Consider the following 21,351-nt stretch of genomic DNA (forward strand, 5'->3'; position numbering starts at 1 on the left):
ATCTATTATGTGTCTGTATGTTTGTGTGTGTATGTAAATATATATATACATATATATATAATCAACTTTTTAGTGTTTTATGTATAAATGCCTAGCCACAAAGATTAGTTATAAAATATGACACTTGGTGGAAAAATGACCTGCACAATGCCGGTTCCTATTTTGGTTGCCTAAACCCTAAAAAGGTAGAATGGAAGAATGGGAGTACAAAGTTTATATGAAGCATTTAATAAAATTTTTAACATGCAACTTGTAAGACTACTTACAGATTTATTAAAATATTATTAATTATAGCAATTTACTAGTGTTAGCAAAATACAAAATTTTAAATGTAAATGACAATGTGGCTTCACCATGACTTAAACAGAAAAGCATAGACTAAAGTTTTAAACCATATGGAGGACACTAAAATTTTGTCTTATGTAAAAACTCATTTCTCACTGGTTGTGAAGGAACTGTTTAGAAAAACATTCCAGAATTAATTCTGCAACCATCCAAATTGGATGTGTATTGCGAGTGCTGCCAATTTAGTAACTCCCAGTTCGTAAAATTAATGGAAATGTAGTAACAAAAGTCATAAAATTTTTATTAAGTGGAGAGTTATGACGAAATTGATCTAATTTCATCAAGAAAAGTGCAAATTGTTAAATTACTGTGATAACTACCAAGAAACTTACAGTGAATTGTGAAAAGGACTAATATTTCATCAAGAAAGTAAAGTTATACTATATAACGAGATCTAGTGCTGTGACTGCAGTGACATTCAAGGCAAGAATATTGAATAAGAGGATCCTCTTTTAGACGCCACTTATAGCCACTGATCACTAAACCATTGAGTACAACTACTAATAGTGGATGTTATGGAACTGAATTCTGTACCTACGAAGGACTCGACTCACCGATAGAACAGGTGAGGTGTAATCTTAGTGTTAAGAATAAACATGTGTTTCATGTCAGAGCAAATGTATTTAGGTCTGTACATTGATATTCAGAGTTAGGAGTATCTTAGTTTGGTTAAATATATAAAAGGTTACTTCATAACTGTGATAACTATATTGTTTCAATTTGCTATGACTTCACAAGTCCTGATTCCAAAGAATTATCTTGCTATATGCTAGCTGGAATCATAATATAACCATATGGGTAAATATTTACAATCACGGTAGATGCCAAAAAAAATGCTAAAAATCCGAAAATACTTTTATTCTATGCTCTTTCACTTCTTATTTTCAAATCAACCGGCGGAGATAAGAAATTCCAAATACTTTAGGAGATATCGAATTTTTTAATTTAGCAATACAACGCCCGTTTAACCCTTCGAACGTCGCCATTTTTTATTTTGACGTGTGTTAGTGAATGTGTAATAAATAAAATGGTCGATTAGGTCAGGTCAGTTACATTATAAATACTTTCAAACTAAGCGAACATTAAAAATAATGTGAATTTAATTTAATGGTTCTTTAGTTTTAAATTAATTATAATGTAACTGACCTGACCTAACAAAACCCGGACAAATGATGAACATCAACAACTCACGTAATTTTTTTTTACTTATTACTTGCGCAACAATATCCAAAAAAAAAAAAATAATACTTTAAAATTAGAAACGTTAAAAACTCACCTAAGTTGGAGGCGGGTACATTTCCTTTGTCACTATAAGGAAATGATGTAGTCGTTCACGGCAGAAGTTGACCGATTAATTAAACATCGTATTGAACAATAAATGAATAAATAATCACGTATTGGTTCATTTCAATACTGACCAATCACGGAATAAATAATCACATATTGGTTCATTTGAATACTGGCCAATCACGGAACAGTCACGTGACAAAATTGTACAATAAGAAACATGATACTCGTAAACAAGAAACCTTATTATCTATGACAAGAAACAATGGTCATCGCCACATACTACGCAGGTATTGTGATGAAAATTAAAAAATTCGATATCTTCTAAAGTATTTGGAATTTCTTACCTCCGCCGGTTGATTTGAAAAGAGGAAGTGAAAGAGCACAGAATAAAAGTATTTTCAGATTTTTAGCATTTTTTTTGGCATCTACCGCGACTCTACATATAATGAAATTAAAAAATTCGATATCTCCTAAAGTATTTGGAATTTTTTACCTCCGCCGGTTGTTTTGAAAAGAGGAAGTGAAAGGGCACAGAATAAAAGTATTTTCAGATTTTTAGCATGTTTTTTGGCATCTACCGCAATTGTAAATATTTACCACCATATGAATTTAACTTATCATTTTAAGATTAACTAATAAAACTTAACTTAAATTATAACAAATTTTACTTCTGATTTCATTTTTTATTGCTTTAGGTAACTAATGACTTAAATTAGAAAAATTTATAATTGACATATTATAACCCTAATTTGTGCAGTGGTTGAAGTATTACGTAAGATTAAAGAACATGCACTTGCAACTCTATAACATCTGAATGGTGATTGGACTACAGTGTAAAATCCATTTTAAATAATTTTTTTAATGAGATATTTGAAATTTTTAATCAAAACGTTTTAGGGAAAAGAAAATTTACAAACCTCATTAATAAAATCTCTCTCTGGCAGCACCTACATCTATGTTCACAGATGAAGAATACTGAGTCAAAACTAAATGATCTGTTAACTGATATTCATTAGAAATTTCCCTTTGAATTGCTTCAGGCATTATATCACTGGTAATCCAAACTTAGTTAATAATAAACATTGTCAACTGATGCATGAAAATACTTTTTCTTGTAAAATGGTTTTGCCTTCTTAAACATGATTTGTAATGTCAGTGTTAAAATATACCTAATACTTTTATTCTATTTTAACGTGATAACATCTTATAAATCGATGAACGCCGGCTGCACACACGAAAAAGCATGATTCATTGTCACGTTCCGCCTGAGCCGATCGTGCAAGCGAGAGCGCAGAATAAGCAATACAGAGGCACGATCGGCCTAAGAGTTCGACTTGTGGCGCATCTATCTCTCTTCCACTCAATCGGCTGATGCGTCCGAGTAGAAGAGAGACAGCAGTAGCACACAACCTACACGTGAACTGTTTTGTCAACTGTTTATAAAGTGAAGTGAAAAGTTAATGTGGTTTCCATTGTTTATTACAACAACAATTGCGGCAAAAAAGGTTATTAATTCTTGCATTTTAAGAATTTGATTAGCTATATAATCTCATATATTTGTTCATTGATTATAATAAAAAAGTAGCATCGGTCGGCGAGTGCAGTAATAATAGATTATGTTACAATTTTGACTAAAAAATTATCTCATATAAACGATTGTATAAAAAGTAAACTGCTTTTATTTAGTATTCAATGAAAAAATTGGTTTTCTGTTAAGTCGGTTTACGGACGATAGTTTAACGTGACGTCATAACAAAACATTGATGAAAAGATTGCATACTTTTATGAATAAAATTGAATCATTTTTATTTTAATAAAAATGGTTGTCTTTAAAGTCGGTTTACGGACGATAGTTTAACGTGACAACATCATAACAAAACATTGATGAAATGATTGATCCAGAAGAAAATGAAATATATTCGGCCTGAGACTGAGCCGTAACAGGTTTTTGCAACCAAACCATTTAGGCATTAAAAATATTATATTCTTTGAAGAAGAAATTTTTTTTTAAATTTTTCTATCTTTTGTATGATAAAATCTACCTCTGCATACTTTATGAATAAAATTTAATAATTTTTATTGAAGTATCACAATTTTGTATGGATACAAAGAAGGAGTGAAATTAAATGTACAATTTAATTAATAAATTTACTTTTATTTGTATTCATTAATTCAAATATATTTATTACTTTTGAAGTGTCGTGCACACCGTATTTATTTTTACAAGTACAAAAAAAAATTCTGCCGCCGAGATTTGATCCATCAACCTATCGATTGGTAGTCAGCGTTGCTAACCGTACAGCCACAAGGCCATATTGGAAACAATTGTTTCAGATGTTATAAATTAATAATATTCCACGCACAATATTTGTTTGAATTTCTTTTAACTAGCATATTCTCTGTTGGACTCGAAATATTTACACGCTCGTGGGCTCATAATTATAATACGGTGTGTGATTTAGTTGATCAAATAAAAACTCATGACAAATAATTACCAATGTCAAACTAAAGCGTGAAAAGTATCATACCAGCAATAAATATTTAGTTACACAGCTAAAACAATACTCATACAACACTGTTTAAATATACTGATTTACACTAGTAATTAAAATAATACGTACTTGTAAGAACGCCATTTCCTTGCAAATATACTCCCGTGGCGCGGTGCACAACAATAACCTCGAACGCTGCCACGTGCCGGCCGAGTTCTTTGTACCGTCCGCAACATACCAGAGAGATGCCACACATGCGTAAACAGGACACATCCGTAGTGGGTCATCCGTAGTGGGACCATTTTTCATGCGTGCAGCCAGCGTTCATCGATTTATTAGACGTCACGTCAAAAAATGATTGTGCGTAGCTATTAATGTAAGATTATAAATTATTGTTTAACCTCACACATGTCATAACAATGTGTCTAAAATGACAAGTTGAACCGGCCAACCACCGTACGAGAAAATCTTCTATAATATCAAAAAGGGTAAGGCGGGCTTTTTAAAAGCAGGATCAAAAAATTTGACTTATTTGTCCAATTTCGTCATTTCAAATTAACAATTTATTGACATTGATTTGATTTCAGTTTATTTCTATAACTAATTGATGGTGATAATATTTAAACAAATTATTTAAATTAAATTAACAAAAACTGTAAATAATATTTGAAAATTAAAAAGTATGCAATTTTTCATCAATGTTTTTTTTTTTGACGTTATCACGTAAAATTATCATTCGTAAACTGACTTTACAGACAACCCCCTTTTTATACAAATTTTTACTACATCCTAGTATCATAAATGTGTTTTATAAACTTTGAAAAATATTGACTTGCATATTTAAAGTAAATATCAATAAATAACATATTTTATGTATATGTAAAATTTTTTATTTATGGTATTTTGTCATCTTGCTAAAAAATGAAAAATATATTCTAATACATAAAGGCATCATATTGATCAGCCCTTGATTCAAAAATGTTTGAAGATCACTGTCCTAAATGCAAAGTTTTTAATGGAGTAAAATTGTAAAATGGTATATTAATTTAAATATTCATAAAAGTATTCTTTGAAATACATAATCAACTTTAAAAAGGTTAAACATAGCTACGAACCTTCCCATATGTAAAACAAAGCAATAACCAAATACTTTTTTTTTTTTTTTAATTTTAAATGATGTATTCTGTTTTTCAGACTTACTTAACATTTTCAAAATATGTATTGTAATGAAAACAAGAATTCTAAGCAGACAAATTTCCAGGCTAAAGCTAGTGCATTCATAAAAATAATTTAATGTGCAATGCAAATTTTTTTTGCCATTATGATGCAAGTTATGAGATCAAGAAGACAAGCAAATATAATGTTGGCCTTAGCAACAATGGCATGCACATACCATAAATTTGTTACACAATAATTGCCAATGATTGAACAACTACAAGTGCTTTCATTCTGACTGGTTCACTTCACACTCCATCTCCACTAACATTATAGTCACTTTAGTTCGGTTAGGCATTCTGTAATCCCGAACTATTGAACCGCGCATATTCAAATTTTTTTTCTTAATTTCTACTGCAATGGCACCACTGCACAGTTCAACTAATTATTTTCAAGTGTTTATCATTTTTTTTTCCATAGATCAGCTTATTTAAACTTGATTTGAGTAACATTATACTGTAAATTAATTTTTATTTTGTATTCCCATTGAAAAAATATCGAAATTCGACAATCCGGCTAAATCGTTAATCCAGCAAGGCTTGGGTCCCAAAGAGCGCCTTAACTGTACATGTACAAAACATAATGTTATCATAACGTTGTAATTACACCTGTTTTTCCTTCAATGTTCTATTCTCTTTTAGGCAAAAGTTTATTTTACTGATTTAACTAACATGAAAAATGTTAACACTTTTATACCTTTCTGGTAAAACAATAAGCCTACCACAGTTTACCAAAACTATTATCACAATTACAAGCACATAATAAAAGCCATGCACAAGAGTATAGTAAGTACATAATGACAGGCTCTCACTTACCAAAAATCAAAATGTGGCTGATGGCGATACAGATGACTCTGAAGGCAAAAAAGAATAGAAAAACTGAAATGTAGAAAGTGGTTTTAGAACCTATATTACTAACATAACACAGTTGAATGTGACTAAAATTCAAATATCTAAGCCAAAATGTAACAAACTATGTAGTTAAAATAAAAACAAGGTAAAAAATATGTACAAAAATCATGATCTTTCCACCATACATACATCTAGAACACCTAAGTCTCAAATCGCTAAATTAATTGGAGATATTTTTCAGTAAGGACCTTACTATCACTGATCTAACAACATCATCAGTGAACAAATAAATACAGTGGAAAGTCTTTAATCAAGCGTTCTTCCCCATAAGAGGATTCTCCATAGATAGGTGTTTCCCACAGAATGGATTTCCACAGAATAGAAATTTAATATTTAATTTTTTTTTTTAATTTTAGAGGAGTATTTAGCTGGGTATAATTTACAACTTATTCAGATAATTTAAATGATAAGATCTTGATTATTATATAATTGTTTGCTCCGGTAAATCATAAGAAACATTAATGACCGAACTTTTGTTGTTATTAGAGTGGAATTATAACTTTCATTAAAAAATTTAAGATATTCTATCCAAAAATACATTATTTAAAAAAACCATTTGGATTTTTATAAAAACCACTTGGTTCAAACCATGGTTTAAACCGTAGTTTAAGCCATAGTGGTTTAAATCGCCCGACTCTGGCCACCTGGTCACATAATTGTGCTGCCCGTTTTTATATTTGCTCAGAATTTATCATTAATTTTGGTTTCCTGTTTACTAGCTGGTTATATTTCACTTTTAGTTTTCCCGTTAAAAATATAGTGACGTTCAATAATCCGGCAGAATTGCCAATCCGGCATGGCTATGGTTCCGAATGCACTGGATTGAGGATCTTTCACTGTATGCAACCCAATTCCCAGAAAGGTAAAAATACTGCATAAAGAATTGCCAGTATGCAAGCCATTAGTCCTAATGCAGTTGTGATTAATTATAGTTATTTAATGGAAATGATATCATTATTGTAAAAGCATTAAACAAGGGCACATTTGGGGGATTTATGTAACATAACTGACACACCATTATACATATTTACATATATGCTAAAAATAACCATAAAATAACACTGCCATTAAACTATATGATTAAACTACACTCAATTAGTTTTGATAAGAAAAGAATTAATAAGTTTTCAAAACTCTTTTGGACTGTATATCTATCAACAAGGACTTTAGAGACAGCACATACAATGAACATAGCATCTTGCTATGTTCCATCCCACATGTATTATTCTTAGGCCATCCACATCAAAATTAACACTGGCAAGGGTATAGGAAATGACTTTTAGCATTGGTGTCAATAACACTTAACAGCTTGTTTGTTTGGTGCCAACATGTGGATAACCGCATATGTATAGAAACAGTAATTTTATTCTAATGTAATGTAAAAAAAAAAGTTCAGATATGCATAGTTGTGTTTTATGCAGTGGTGTGGAAAGTAAACTATAAGTTGTCAATTAAATTACATTATTAACATAACTGTTGGCCAAAACCAAAGAACATACATGCAAGTATTTTTATATAGAAATATTTAAAAGAATGTAATAGTTATATTTATATGACTTAAATAAATACAATTAATTGCAACTTAAAAGATATTTCAAGATTTCCCACACTCAGATTACAGCAATGAGTATTCACTTTGTTTCCAACACAATGAATTTTTGCCATTTACATTTGTTTCAACATACACTGTTTCAAAATAATCTTTCTTACACTTCTAAAAATGTATTTGCTAAATGTAAAAATGTAAAACATCAAAGACCATGTGTGATGAGATTTGTTCTCACCACTTAAAGACTATGAATTTCTGTATTATAAAGTGAAAAGGTTTTTTTTTTTTAAACCTTGGCTTATAATATCCTTTTCATTAAATTTTTTCCATACATGAAAGATTTTTAAGTAAAATGCTAAAAAGAATTTAATAGAAAATTCCTTTCAATTAACTGACTTAATAAAAAAAAGTTTTGTTGTATGGTTATCAACTTATATTGCAAGAACTCTTAAGTCCTAATCAACTAAGTACTTGCATGTAGAATTAAAAACAGCTGAGCTATTTTATCTTTGCTGGAGTGTATTACCTCTTAAGAGTATCAGATGAAAGAAAAAAGACAAAAATGATCCAAAGCTACATTCTCTGAGGAACATGCACGGTAAGTGCTGCGTCAATGCCCAATGCGCAATCACTGAGAAGGGGCTGTTTCTCCCTGAAATGCAAGCAACAGTGATCTGCACAGTATGGATGCAGGTGTCACATGGTTGATTCAGGAAAAAAACATTATTTCATACTTTTGTGGCTGTATACTTTCTTAGAAGACTGCACTGAAATATTTAGAAGATTGATAATTTTTTTTTGATAATGGTTTTACATCACAAACATTCATTAAGGAAGAGTAAATATGAGGGAAAACTCTCATTAAATTATCGCAGAACTTAATTTTCTGATTATTTTAGTAAATAAAATAACTTATTTACACAATATTTGCCTTCATTAATTCCAATGAACTAGATAAGTAAGTTTATTACAGATGGTTGGATAGATTTAAATGTTAAACAACAATTTCAATACATATCATCAGCATCCACATTTTATATTCCTAGTAACCACTAGTAATACTCCTCATTTCAGATTAGATTATGCATTTGGCCTGTGGTCTATAGTTTTAAATATTTAATTATATTATATAAGTAGTATTTAATACATTTTTCATAAAACATTAGTAAAGGGCCTAAAAACTAAACGAAAATAAATACCTTTCTGCACAGCCTACAAGCATAGGTAGATTTCGAAGTACCTATTTATTCTGGAAATGTTTTGGAAACTTCTATTAAACTCTTGGAACATTTTAAGAACCTATAACACCCTATATGTTCTCCAATATTCTAAAATGATCGATAAAACATTTTATTATATTCCATGTAGTGAAAATATTTTGAATGTTTTTAACTCAATACACTTAGTATTGAATGATTTAGAATGAATTTCATATTATGCCTACTTGGGTAGATATACAACTTTTTTACCTTCAAACACTATTTTTCATTCCTTGCACTAATACGTAGTCGTAACATTTTTTTATTCGTGCCAAAATTAAGAAAATATTAAGATGGTTTTAAATAAATTCAAATGAATTTGATACTAAGGCTAAAGAAGTTTTGATTAATTGTTTTAATTTCATTTCCTGTTTTTACGGTAATAGTTTGTTTTATCACAAATTGTTTCAACGAAAGGTTTTAATTAAAGTTTAGGATTTTTATGATAAATTAGAACGGATTAGGTAGTATTTACTTTTTTGTCTTTCAACCCTTGTTATTTTCACCCCTTACAGTAATGGTTTGTTACATCTAAATTTACTTTAGTCAAAAGTTTTAGACCCTACTTAAAAAGTTAAACAAAAATAAAAATTGCATTGATACAGTACATGGTAGGAAAGTTTTATTTATTTTCTTATTTCAACCTCAGTTTTTTTTTTTTATCCCTTGAATGTAATGATTTCTATTATCAAAAATTGTTTCAGACAAAGGTTTTGGATTAAAATCATAAGATGTATAAACATATTTGAATGACTCTATACTCTGCCTACAAAGGGAGCTATGATATTTTTTTGTTCTCAAACTCCTATTTTTTCCACCCCTTGCAGTTATGGTTAGTCGTATCAAAAATTTATTTAGACAGAAGTATTTGGTATTACTCCTACGAATTATAATATGTCCAAACAAGTGCGATATTAGTCATATTCTGGGAGTTATAATGAATTTTATGGTTTTCAAAAATCTTTCCCCATTTCTACCCTTTTGGTCGGATATTGCCTATTAATGAACTCAACCAAGATTTACCACTTCTATATTTTATGTATCGGTTTGGAAGTGATTTGTGAAAAATTACAGCAGTTATCATGTCCATAAAAATGTGATATATATAGATATCAATACATATAAAAGAAGGTCCTCCCGCCGCATCTGTCTGTGTCTGAACTCAAAAACTACCAAACGTACTTTCATACGGTTTTCACCAATGGATGGTGTGATTCATGAGGAAGGTTTGGGTGCACAATTCTTTAAGGTTTTGTGTAAATTGGCTGTGAATGTGAAAATGTTTTTGATGCAAGATTGCCATCTGGTATATATACGACCTGTGAGTGTCATTTCTCTATGGTCACCAGACATACAAACTGTGTCATTTTCTATGGCCACCAACATTTCGGCCTACTGACATGATGCCTGGAGTAAATCCTGTGGTTTAGTTATATCCTTAAAAACATTGATTTGTTACCGTTTATCTATCCTTGTTTATTTCTAACTTAAAAATATTTTAATTGTATTACGTTTTAAGTATATACTGTTCCTTTTTTTTTTTCTTTGAGTGAAATTTTGTCATGTATTATTTTTAATGTTACTTATCTTACTTCTAATTATATTTTTTTCACTTTTTCATATAGTTTTTATATTATTTTCCATTATTTTTTTACCTTTTTCTGTTTTCATTTTTAGGTTAGGTATCTTTTTATGTTTTTATGTTTGAATTGACGTCGACCGGGGCTACGCCCTCCCTAAGCCCAATGTGCCTCACGTCCCGCCCTTGCAGGCCCTACTCCCACCACCACCCTCTATGTCCCGGGTGTTTCAAACCACCCGCCGTAGTGTGTATGTATGTGTGTATGTGTGTATGCGTGTCTCGACCCGCGCCCACCAGTGTGACGTCAGTGCTTCGCTCCCGAATGATGCCGAGCGTGGACATTCCCGAGGCTGACTTTATTTAATATTAAATTAATTATGTAATTTTATTGTTTTTAGCCAGTAAGCTAATTTAATTAAGGGTTTATGTACGTTCATTTGTTTCCGGTGGCACGCTATATTTAAATACATGGTAATAGCCGTTGGCCGGATGTGAGTGTAGCACCCGCCTCGAGGGCTCGCCGGAAGGTGGTCGGTCGCCGTCGCTGCCTGAGGGAAGGAGTCTCATGCGCCAGTCATCTGCAACTCTCGACTATTACCAATCCGCGTCCATCTGGCTATTTTTCTATACAAAAAACCATTCTTCTTTAACTTCAGGGCTTGCCTCGAGCAGCAGATTGTTTTTATTTACGTTTCATTTCGTTAATATATCAGTGTGTTTTGTGCGCGTGGCCACGCGGGAAGGAGACTGGGGTGTGTGGGCCGCCTTTGAGAGCCTACTTTGTTGAATTTGTTAATAAATAGCGTGACCCCCACTGAGAGGGGCCGTAGTTACGATTTTTATTGATACTGGGGGGAACGGGCCTCGCTGCACACGGGTGACGTCACGGCACTGAGAATAGAGTCGCTGGGTCCGTATGCCCGTAACACATGTGGTGGCGCCCTAGGCATAAAGCCAAGTATGTACTAAGTCAAGAATCTGAACCCCCTTTGCGACAGCAGAATGTTAGGGGCAATCACTGAAACTACTAATCCAATTCTAACAATTCTTTCACTAATTTGAAGCTACATTGTTCCCGAGTGCTATGAGTTCTTATTTTGATAAAGATATGATTTGAAAATAATCTCAAAAACTGTAACTGAAGCCAGAAAAATCTAGTATACATACAACCTGTGAGTGTAATTTCTCTCCGGCAATCATGCCATTAATATTTTTTTTATCACTAACCCTTCAACATGATTATTGCGACTACAAATAGAGAAAAAAAAACCAATTAAATGGATTATTATCAGTTATGATGATGATTGTTGAATATTTTGACTGGGACCATAGTTTAATTTTTAGCCAAGCAGTAAAATGCATGTTTACCTATAGTAAACTGACTTTCGAAGCGAGTGGACTCATTGCGCGTTGTCTATCTTTGAGTACCTATTACACGTACATTTTAATGTTCGCTGTTGGATACAATTGTTGTATGCATTATTTTTTTTTAAATAGAAAGTGGAGGCCGTATTTTTTTTGTATTTTTGTATTTTTTTTTTTTGTTGTCTTTAGGTATGGAAGTACTTATTTTCAGATTAAAATTTATAATTGTAAACCTACTTTTGTTTGAGTGAATTTTATCTGATTTTTGTTTTGTAATATTTTTAGGTTCACACGAAGTATTCATGCCTCGAAAAAGATCGAATATAGAACACAGTACATTAACTGTCAAAATTCTTTGTTTGTTTAGAATTTTAAAAAAAATGAAGAAGAGAGGGAAGACTGTCTATCATTGGACCGAGGAAGGCATGTTTCCCAAGAGGTAGGTGGAACCTAACGTCCGTTTATCGTTGGACCGTGAGAGACATGCTTCCCAAAGAGTTTGAGAGTCGTCTGTGGAACATGACGTCCGTTTATCCTTAGACAGTGATAGGCAATTTTCTGAAGACTTACTCCAAGTAGGTAATTGTAAGTTTCAAGCCGTTAATGTCAAGATCAATCTATATAATCTATGTGGTTTGGTGTCAACTGTGGAGGAATCGACTGAAAAGGTATATCCTGATATTAGTAACATAACCACTAAGACACTAAATTGGTTTCATGAAAGGGCTATTACTATCCCCTATAAAAGAGCAAGTAAATAAAATAAATTATTAGATTCTTTTAAATATTAAAGTATCATCACAAATCTAATACTCAGTTGATACAGTCGTGGATAGGAAGGAGTCAGTACATTATTGATCTGAATTTTTGAAACCTTTGATGCCTCCTGGAATTCCTTCTCACAAATTAATATTAAAAGTAGGTTCACCTATTATATTACTAAGAAATTTAAACCCACCTAAACTGTGCAACGGTACGTGACTCAAAATAGTTAATTTACGAAATGTTTGATCGAATGTATAGTATTAACTGACTACGGAACTGGTTAAAGTTTTGATACCAAGAATACCGATGGTACCCTCAGAATTGCCTTTTCATTACAGACGGCTTCAATTTCCAATTACATTAGCATTTGGAATGACTTTTAATAAAGCACAAGGTCAAACGTTGAAAGTTGTTGGAATTGACTTAACCACTCAATGCTTTTCATACAGCCAATTGTATGTTTCCCTGTCACGTGTAACATCTAAACATAATATGTTTGTGTTTACACCTAATCCGGCAGAAGTTATCAATGTTAATATTACCCACATGCTTGACGCTACAGACTGATACAACACTACAACAGAAAAAAAAAATGTAAGCGTATAGGCTCTGCTACCCGTGCGAAGCCGGGGTGGGTTGCTAGTGTGTGTGTGTATATATACACACACACATATACACACTGACATCTATATAATTTATATAATATATATAAACACACACATACTTTGGAGTTAATGAAGGTTTTGGGGTCTATGGACCATGAAATGAAAAACTTTACAAAAATTTTCTAGAATTCGCACCATGGTAGCAGCTAAAATAAGTAGTAATTCTTTGAAATATACCTAATAAAAAATGTTTTCTTAGAACTTACATTAAGGAAAGATTCTTCAGATTGTGTAGTGTATCGATTCAGTATATTGTTTTATAATACAATTACAATAATGTCCAAATAAATATTATTAACTAATGTTTCGTAGTCAATCAGGGCAACAGGATGTACAGAAAACTGGTATCCCAAAATATGACAGCTTTGGTAGTAGGTACATTAAAAGTTGTCTAACCTGATTGAGCTAATAACTTTTAAAATTTTTTAGGGTATTTAGGTAGCCTATTTGAAATCCCACCAAAAATGGAATAAATATATAGAAAATGATTGAATTACTTCCCTTGATTTGTACACCCCAGAATGTTTAAAAAAAAAATTATTTATAATCAATTTAAATACTGAAGTCGTGGTGATTGTAAATTTGTATGATTGTGCATATTAATTTTAACGTTTCAGCAATTCATGGACATAACACATAGGTCTGTGTTTACGTAAGAAGAATGGTAACAGATGGGTGAAACCAGAGATGTAAATCTTTGCTTTTTTTTTTATATTGGGTAGTTTTCTGTACAGTTAAATGATTGTAAATGCAGTGGCAGGCAGGGTTGGCACGTTTAAAACAAAATGTTTAAAACAATACACTCTGAATAAAACAAGTTTAAAACACAATGTTTAAAACATTCTGTTCTAAACATGTTTTTTTATATGTATTTTAAAAAAGTTTTATTTCTTACGAAAACGATAACTGCTTATTGACATTTTCATCGCAAGCATCACTGACCAATTGTGATAAATATCCAGACTAGGATGAGAAGTTTTGAAGTGAAACACTTTCCTCACTTAAACATAAAATACCAGCACTGCTTGGGGTCAAACCAGTCATACCTTTTAGGGTGCCAGTTTCACTAAGTTCATCTAACCTAATTAAAATTTGTTTTTGTTAGTTAAGTGCACCGAAAACAGTTTCAAGTTTGGCAGCCTTCTCTTTTCCTAGCCGGTTCCTTACAGTACTATGCACAAACCTGAATGTGGAGAAAATACGTTCAATACCAGCTGACGAAGCTACTGCACTGTGTAACTGATGTGCCAGGTGCAGAGTTGCATGATGAGTACTTTTCTCCAAAGCCATCCACCATACTAGAGGTTTAATCTCTTTTAGTGTTACAGGACTGAATAAGTATTATTTTTGAAAGATTTGTGCAATGGGAGTGCATGACTTGATGTAAGCTTTTGGACATACGCCATTGCTAAGCACAAGTATGTCTGTAGAAGAAAACTACAAAAAACACAAATGACAAAAACACAAAAAAGCAAAAAATTGCTGTGGTCAGGATATAAACACCACACAATACTCCACAACAGGAATTTGGTCACACCTGTGTTTTCGTACCATGTGCGTCTCTGCCTGAGGACGGAAGCAGATTGCAGTTCCCGAAACGTCGCTTGTTTCTGTTTTAGAAAACTGTCATGTTTGTTTTGTCTTTTAGTTTTGTCGTGTTTTTGTCTCATTTTGACTGTTGTGTTGAATTTTTTTGGGTTCTATATTTTTGTGCTGTCATCATTTGTAGGTTTTTTTTCGTTCTTTTTTGAAAAACTATTGTATTTGTTTCGTCTTTTCGTTTTGCTGTGTTTTTGTCTCGTTTCAACTGTTGTGCTGAATGTTTTGATTTCAGTATTTTTGTGCTGTCATCATTTGTGGGTTTTTTTTCGTTCTGTTAGTCCATTTTTCTTTGTTTCGCTGACCGTATTCCTGTTGTGGAGTATTGTGTGGTGTTTATATCCTGACAACAGCAATTTTTTGCTTTATTTGATTTTTTGTCATTTGTGTTTTTTGTAGTTTTCTTCTACAGACATACTTGTGCTTAGCAATGGCGTATGTCCAAAAGCTTACATAAAGTCAGGACTGAATACGTACTCCTTGAAAGGTGAACTTTTTGCCTTGTACTTAATAATATCCGGAATGGCTAGTCAGGAAAAACCGGGAAATGCCAGGGAATTCCATATTCAAAAATGTGTAGCAATATACCTTACACCTGATGGGACTTCTGCTGAAACCATATGTGCAAAACATATTGTGGTGGTTTTGACTAAAATTAATATTAAAAACTAACAAAAAGTTTAAACTTAACAACTCTCTTTAAAACATGACAAACTGTTTAAAACAAAAAAAAACAGTTTAAAACAATAAAAAAACATGTTTTTTTTTGATTTTTTTTTAAAAAAAACTGTTTTTTTCCCAACCCTGCTGGCAGGTTTGCTGAGTACAGCCACCGACTTTCACTCTGTAGTCGTAAAGGGCCCTGAAGTCTGGAAAAATTGTGTGGTTTAGCTATTTAAACACAAGTAAATAATAATACATTGGAAATTATTAAAATCAGTGTATTTTGTAGTTTTTATTAAATTTACATTTCAATAATTTTTGAGTTTTTTTAAGTTCCTGAACTTCTTTGCCCTCCTCAATATTAAGTACCTATTTTCATAATTCAGTGGAAAGATAAAAATATAGTTTTTAGGAACCATTAATAAACATTTCTAAAATAATACAAAAATACTATTCTCGGAATTTGTTTTATAAAAAAGCAGTGACTCTGCTAAGTTACCTAACATTATAATCTTATCAATTAGAGGATGTCCACACAAATCTGTAATACATTTTTCCATACTTTTAGCTGATTCTAAATGATTATTTTTTCTTTTAAATACTTTACCTATTTTAAAATTTTCTGGAACAGAAATCCAGCCACCACCATTTCTACAGCTAGTCTAGTTCTCTCTCCACTGTCTGTACTTCTAGAAATTTCAAACAGAACCTTGCATGCACCATTTTATAGTGTGAATGACTATGTGCTAAGACACTATCTGGAAAAAAAAATGCTTCACAGTCTGGGTGATGGCATCTTGGGGCATGATATTTTACCCTAAAATTTTTTTATCACTGGGAAAGCTCCATGAATTTACTAACATTTCAAATAAATCCCTTACTTTCATTGACCAATTTCAACTTCCCTGACTATTATGATTTTCTTTGTCTTTGACATCCTGAATTAGGTAGGTACTGAACATTGTGGCAAAATTTAATTTAAGCAGAAAAAAATATGATGGTGGAATAGTTGCATTAACGTCGCTAATACCTACTAAATTATATTTTTTTTAGGCCACAGCAAATAAAATTGGGAATTTGGAAATGGAAGATAATGAAAAAATATTTGCCCTAGGGTAATTACAATTTGCAATTCACAATAAAAACTACAAAGGTTGTAATTTTAGTATACAATACGATTAAAATAAATTATAGTTGGTAACATAAACTATAATGTAATACAACCCTTCTAGTATACTTTGCAAGCAATAATAAATTTTATATAATTTATACAACCATAAAGTAACTAAAATCACAACCATTAAGTACAGTGTTAATGACAATCAGCACAGAAATGCTGTAGCCTAAATTAAGCTATATAGTTGGAATCAAATTATTACTGATATGTTGTATGAAAAAATAAAATTTAATTACATAAACTACATATACTAATAAGGTTGAAATACTCATTTATTATACGATACATCATGTTGTAGCCTATACAGAATAGTTAAGATTAAAGTATACATACTTTACGATAACAAAATAAAATCTTGTAAACAAACAATTGAAGTGTAAAAACAAACTTGTTTTTATTTACCCTGCCCAAAATCCTCATTATTCTACGTTTTCCCCAGAAGCATATAGGAATGACGCTATGCCGAGTATCCCCATTGTTTATTACCTGGCGAAAAATAAAGTAGGAGTAACGTAAAGCCCCCCACACATGATCAGTTTGGACTTCGCCTATGAGTTGGAACTTAACAGTCGGGACTGCCATGTGACCAAGGATGGTGGACTGATCAGTTGGAATTGATGCACTGATGATCAGTCAATCAGCCGAGTGTCAAGGCAGACATCTTTGTTTATACTCTTTGGTCACTTTGCTATTTTTTCCCCCCTGTTTCTAACTAAAAGTGCAACTACAATTGCAATAACCAAAGTTGTGTCTTCCATATTCTACGATAAAGAGACACATATAACAGCAACAGCATCTACAAGACTGATTGTGTGTGGGGAAGGCTTCAGTTCAGTCCAAACTTTCAGTTTGGGTTGAGAAGTCCAAACTGCGAGCTGGACTGATTGTGTTTGGGGGCCTTAACACTTCATTAAGTTTGCGTAGCAGGAGTATCGATAACATAATGTTGTATAAGCTGTTTCTCATGCTAGCAACAAGCATGTTTAACTACAAGTTCACAACTTGCAACATCTTAGTGTGGAGGCAACGTGTGGAATAAATACAGGTGAACGACATTTTTGAAACTAATAGATAGGTACCTAGATTATATGTTTTACTAAGTGGAGGGTTTTGGGTTTAAGTGCGTATTCATGTAAGTTCTTCGATACCACCGTAGTACCTGGGTGTGCGTTATTGTTATGTTATGGCAGTAGGTAGTTTTGTCAGTGTGATATTTTATTATGGTTTCATACATTATTTTACAGATATGTCCGTGATTGCAATTACAAAGAAAGTTTATTTTTGGTTACTTACCTACATTTCAAATAATGTAACATTATTACATGTTTGTATTTTACTTCCAATTTGTGATGTTTGTATTATAACAAGTATTCTGATGTTTCACTTGGTGTGTTGATTGCTAAGCAAAAGCATTAATTAGATGGGAACAGAAATTAATGGTCGTTCGTATGGGATTTTCAAGTTTTTTATCATTGTAATTCTTGATAGGCCTATAAGCACGGCTGGTGTTTCTGGAAGTGGGGTGAGACAGAATGTACCTCGGTATAGTAGGCAAATTTCTTATTACGGTACATTTACAATTGAGCTGAACAAGGTGAAACACTATTGTGGAGGTCTGAGCAGGTACCTACAGTATTATATATTGATATAGACTTATCATTATGTTCAAAAAAGCCTGAAGCTGAAAGAAAACAGAAGCTTGCAAGTTTTGTAAAGGTATTTTACTGCATACTGATTCTGACATGACATTATCAAACCACACAATCTTGTATTAGTAGTCTGGAAGTCTAGCTAAATATTTCTCACTTGATGATAGCAATTTTTTATTTTATTATTTATTAAAACTTTATCCCATTCTTGTCCCAAAATGAAATTTGGTTAATCTTATCACAAAACCTACAAGATTAAAATATTTTTTCCTGACAGATTAAAATTGGTGTTTTTAAAATATTTTTATAAACTTTTTGAATTATTATTGCTCCCAAGGTTGCCCGTGCATCATATAATATTGTATCTATTTTCAAGAGTTTTAAAATGAGCTCTATTTGAGCTTTCTAGGTACAATGGTTAAAAAAAAAGTCATTATAGTGAAAATATATTTACCAAAATAGAAATACTTTCTAATTTTAAATAAATTATTAAATAACAACTACTCACTGAAAAAATTTAAATAATACACATTTTTATAAAGTACTTATAGAAACTAAGAAAGTACTATAAATCTTGGATATCAAAACCATCAAAGGGAGATACTTGGTTGATCTGACATGGAATGACCGTTGGGTACCTCGCACAATACATGTTCTAGACCATAGCAAACATCTCCAATTTATGCTCACAGCAAATAACCTGTCTCCAACAATGGTGAAAGTTCACCAGCGGTTTAAGTTTTGTTTATTTATATATATAATAAATTGGATGTTGGTATGTATGACGTCGAACTCTTGACACTGACAGATTGCCATGAAAGTTGGTACATCAATGTGTTTTATCATGGAGATTTTTTTGTAACTCGCCGCTAGATGATGCTGCTACAATGCATCAACTTCTAAACTGTTCATGGGTAAACAGAAAATCATAGGTTATAGACATACAAACAGCAATTGTGTGTCCTTTCTCTATGTCCACCACACTGTCATATAACACTATCCAATTTCCTTTAACTCATGGACAATATATCACCCTGTGTTCAGCCCGGGCAATGCCAAGTACTGCAGCTAGTTTGTTATATATAATCCAGATACTGTGCATTTGATCCTGATGGCACAATCCTGTAAACTTTGATCTTGTTGTAAATTATACTTGCTATTTTATTTTAGTTCACAAAAAATTCTGTGCATCTGATACTGTTGGCATGAGTTTGAGTAACCAGGGTAATGCAATGGATTAAGTGAAGAAGTTAGTTTTTTTACAGTGCAAGTGAGGAGATAGGGTGTTTTTGGTGTAGAAGACTCATATGTTTGTTTTGCACAATATTTGTGTCTTGAGAAAATATTAACGTTATGATAGCTTCAGGTTAAGAATTTTAGTATTAGGCTATATAGGCTACAAGAATAGGTAGGGCTCTAGTATACTTAACGTATGACTTGAAACAAAATTAAATAAATAAAATATATATATACAAAATTTTCTAAATCAGGTGGGATTATAGTTCAGTGTTTGATACCGTAAATATTGTCAGGTTGGTATTGCGTTCAACATTAAAATAGGGCTCTAGTACACAATACAATACCATGTGGTCAATAGTGTTAGGAAACATAGGTCTATTCAATGCAAAACAAGCATGTTGATGTTCCCACCCAAAAACCCCATATTCTTGTGCTTGATCCATAAGAATGTAGAGGTGGAAATTATGTAAATGTCACTTTGTTGGTGATGTCAACATTGTTATGGAATTATGTTTGGTACTAAGAGCCTTAAGCAAAGTATGTAGTTGTTAATAATTTACTTATTATCATGGTACACAAAAATTATCAAAAAAAAATTGTAAAAGAATGTAATTCTTAGTAAATCTTGCAACTGCATACTGAATACCGCAAGTACAAAGGCGAATTTGGAGGGGTGAAGGTAGGCAACATTCTTCCAAATTCAAATAAAAATAAAACAAGTAAAAAATACAAGGAGTTGTAGTTATATTTGTAACTTATTCTCATAAACTATTATTACATTTTTAAAATAAATTATGTTCTTTCTTTTGTTGTTTAAGGTACCATATCCCTTCCACCATGAAACAGTCCCTCCCCAACGTAAAGAAATCAGTTTAAGGGCCTTAAGGCCGGGCTACATTAGCAATAGCACGCAAACAGCACACAGATAGCACACACGTACAGATATAGCACAGAGCTTGATGCTACATTCACGCACAACACAACACAAAAGAATACCGGAAGCATTCAAAAAAACTTAATTTTAAGAAATAATGTACATAGCTATAAAACCAGAAATAGATATTTAATTGATGACAGTTATAAACGACTATGTAAATCATATATGAGTTTTGAAAATGTAAGTGAAAGTTTTTTTAATAGATTACCCTAGTGTGCAAGGACAGTATCTTTTGATAAGTATAAACAAATCTTAGAACAATGGCTCATATCCAATCCTTTATATTCACTAGACGAATGGAACAATTTAAATTTTAATGATCTTAAGTTTGTGTAAAGTTATATTATTGTTAAGATGTTTTACTTTAAACTTAAAAATGTGTATTTATATACTATTATGTATTTTTAATGACAATGTCTATTGCACCTTGTGTCTAAAGACAATAAATATTATCAATTACCAATCAATTATCAAATCCGGCTTCTTTAACACATTCATACACGGACTTCCAAGCATTTAATTTAGCTTCTTCATTTTTTGTATCCTGCGGATCTCCTGTCATACAAAATATTTTTACTTTCTATTACAGCTATCAAATAGCTATCAAATGTGCCTTCCATTTATATGTTATCGTGTGTTTGAAAACAAC

The 21,351-nt window shown here is 31.9% G+C and overlaps 1 protein-coding gene across 2 annotated transcripts in view; it reads right to left on the reverse strand.

The window, feature by feature from the left end:
• LOC134531736 (uncharacterized) overlaps nt 1-21,351 on the reverse strand; it is a 377,288-nt gene that overhangs the window by 355,234 nt on the left and 703 nt on the right. For both annotated transcript variants that reach the window (XM_063367600.1, XM_063367597.1), the window contains exon 2: nt 6,158-6,195. The gene's annotated coding sequence lies outside the window, so the exon portion shown is untranslated. The remainder of the gene's footprint in view (nt 1-6,157; nt 6,196-21,351) is intronic.

This window comes from Bacillus rossius, chromosome 5, assembly GCF_032445375.1.
Source record: "Bacillus rossius redtenbacheri isolate Brsri chromosome 5, Brsri_v3, whole genome shotgun sequence".
Classification (NCBI taxonomy): Eukaryota; Metazoa; Arthropoda; class Insecta; order Phasmatodea; family Bacillidae; genus Bacillus; species Bacillus rossius.